Source organism: Rattus norvegicus, chromosome 2 (assembly GCF_036323735.1).
Source record: "Rattus norvegicus strain BN/NHsdMcwi chromosome 2, GRCr8, whole genome shotgun sequence".
NCBI lineage: Eukaryota > Metazoa > Chordata > Mammalia > Rodentia > Muridae > Rattus > Rattus norvegicus.
The window spans coordinates 184,496,178-184,499,274 of NC_086020.1; the positions used below are offsets into that span (position 1 = coordinate 184,496,178).

Consider the following 3,097-nt stretch of genomic DNA (forward strand, 5'->3'; position numbering starts at 1 on the left):
GGCAGTATCGCATGAATGTGTGTTGAACTCATATTAGATAAGGACACTAATACTTATCAAATTAAAAATGCCTAAGCTGCCATTTCAATTCTCACTATGTGTGCACCAAATCAAAGGCATCAAAGTATAACAGCAGCCATTAAAATCTCCCCATCAAAAAATGCCCAGGACCATAATTTTCACCTGTTAATCTAAGAGGTGTTATGGCGTATACTCCTCAAATCATTTCACAAAATAAAAAGAGAAGGAATATTTCCCACTTTATTTTATGAGAGACTACACTTACACTTATATCTAAAACACAAATCAATTTAACTTATGGACTCATGCAAACATAATCATTAAATAATTACAAGAACACATTAAAAAATATCATTAACAAAACCAAAGTAGGCTTTGTCTCAAGGTGAGTAAGGGTGGTTCAATATGCAAAAATCAATAAAATTCAATTGACCACATAAACTAACTGAAAGAAAAAAAGCAAAACAAAAGAAAACAAAGAAAAAGCAAAAAACATGATCATTAAACTGGATCAGGACATGGACTTTAAGAAGCGATCCCTTAATGATAAAACTTCTCCAGAGATTGGCACAGAGATTATATGGCTAAATATAATAATGGTAATATAGAAGAATCCCGTATCAAGATCAACTTAAATGGGGAGAAACTCAAAGCCAGTATACAAAAGCAAAGGTAAGTCAAGGTTTCTCATTCTCTTAAGTAGACTCAATACAAGAATTGAAGTCTTAATTAGAACAATAAGGCAACTGGCAATTAAGAGGACAAATACAGTAAAGTCGAAAGAATTTTTATTTGCAGATAGATAATACACATGAATTAGGTGGAAAACTTTACATGTCAGTTAATGCATATGTTAGGTCAGCTATTCTGTTCAGTCCAATGCAAACAGGTTTCTCCAAAGAAAGTCAGGTAGGCTCTGCTTCAGGCCAGTTGAATGCCAGTTCCAAGACATCAGACAAGAATAAGACAACATCAACAGGATAGATGTCAGGTAGAATGTCCAAGACCCTAGTGCTGCCCTTTCCCTACACACCATTTTGAAATATTACAGCTGTATGAAATCCATAGCCATCATGCTACCTTGCCCCAGATTCACTGTAAATGTTCCAGCAAAACTGTAATCTAAACAGAAGTCATTGTTAAAAACACTAGTTGTAGCTGTTAGAAGCCAGGTGTCGGTCATATCTGTCAAGCTCCTAAAATATCTTTAGGTGTTTGAGTGAAGGCTCCGAGGAAAAACACTGTATAGAAGCCAGGGAGAGAAATGCTTCCTCCACCAAGTGGGGATGTGACTCCACCATTGACTTCCACTCCAAGGTCTTAGAGACTTCAGAAGCATGAAGTATAATGAAATCCATGACCCTAGTCTTCAGGTGCTCTGTGCTGTGGAGGTCAGCCAGGATCAGAGTTGGTATAGCATACTTCACAGAGAGGTTCCTGCACAGGGAATCCTCACACATGAACTTCAAGTCCTGCAGGTCATACATGTCAGCAGCTGCCAACAAATCAGTGGCCATTGAGTGGCTGTGGAGGTGTGGTGCCTTCCCTGTGTAAATGAAGGCCATCATTTCCTTAAAGACTTGCAGGTGAATGTCATGGATCTCCACGCGGTTTGTTAGGCTCTCCAGCATTTCATGTTCAAACATGGCTCTGAAAACTGGAGAGCGAGCTGCTAGAATGGCCTTGTGAGCTCTGAATTCCTGGCCAGCTACCACCAGGCTGCAGTCTGTGAAGAGGGAATTTTCCCACAGCTCTCCTATGTCATCAGCCAACTTCTGCCTTGGATCCTTCTTTGCAGGTGTCATGTTATGTCCAGGCGTGCTAAAGGAGGGTCCTACTACAGACACCTTACAACACAGGATGAGCTGGTCTTCAGGGAGAAGCCAATGCCTAAGGGAGAGGAGGAAATCTCGAAGGATGAACTTTCTCAATCCCCATTGTTGTTTTGGACTAAAGCTTAAAATATTTGGGATCTCTTTGATTTGATGTTTCTCTCCTTGGGCATTTATGATCCAGAACTGCACCTTTGCCAAAACTGGGCTCTTTGGACAACTGTACAAACCCACGGAAACAGACAAGTAATCTTTGCTTTCTTCATCAACACCATTTGGGAATATTCTCAAAAACCATTGTACTTCTTCATTGCCCTCTAATGAGAACACTGGGCTTGTAATATTTTCCCGAATTCCATCCATGCAAAATGAAAAGTTGCTAATGGTCCACTTGTAGCAGAATCTCTGAACACTGATATGTGTGTAGCCACAGATCTTGGCTTCCAGGTCCCCTGACATGTCTTCTGGAGGTAGTTTGGAGGTTAAAGTTGATCTGAAAGAAAGTAATAGAATTTACTCTTTCCTCTGTAAGATACAATTATAGATATAATTTAGACAGATTTACATAGATAGATTTAGATTTTATTTTCATTTTCTGCTAAATTTCCCCTTTTATATACTTGGAAATGTCTATTTCTATGTAGGTTCTGTAGGTTTTCATATTTGTTCTACCAAAGATAAAACAGACCACTATGACTGTTAAATCTCTCTCTCTCTCTCTCTCTCTCTCTCTCTCTCTCTCTCTCTCTCTCTCTCCCTCTCCCTCACCCTCACCCTCTCTCTCTGTCTCTCCTTGTTTGTTTGTGTCTGTATGTCTCTTCCTTTCTGTGTTCCTGTCTCTCTCAGTCTCCACTACCCCCACCCAAACCTACTGTGGTTCTGAATATCTCTGTGTATGTTTATTGAATCTTAGGTCAATGTTAACTGGTTTTGACTATTGTATCCAACTTTGGAACTGTTTGGAAATGTGTAAACACTATCATTTCAACTGTGTTGTACTAATCAGGGTCCTCTACTAAACATAAGGGATAAATTTCTCTATATAAATAGACAGTGGTTGTATGAGAAAAATCTGTAGGCAGAAGTCAAACTAATATAAAGTTGGCTAATGTCAATACTTACTTATTCCACAAGGTTTGAAGTCTCAGGTCCTCTTCAGAATTAAAAAGAATCCTGCAGAAGTAGGTTCAGATGCCAGTGAAGAAATGAGCTTGCTAGTAAATTGAGAGCAATCAGGCAGACTC

The 3,097-nt window shown here is 39.2% G+C and overlaps 1 pseudogene; it reads right to left on the reverse strand.

Moving 5' to 3' along the window:
* Window positions 1-795: 795 nt before the first annotated feature.
* Window positions 796-2,312, reverse strand: Tdpoz1-ps5 (TD and POZ domain containing 1, pseudogene 5; annotated as a pseudogene).
* Window positions 2,313-3,097: the final 785 nt, after the last annotated feature.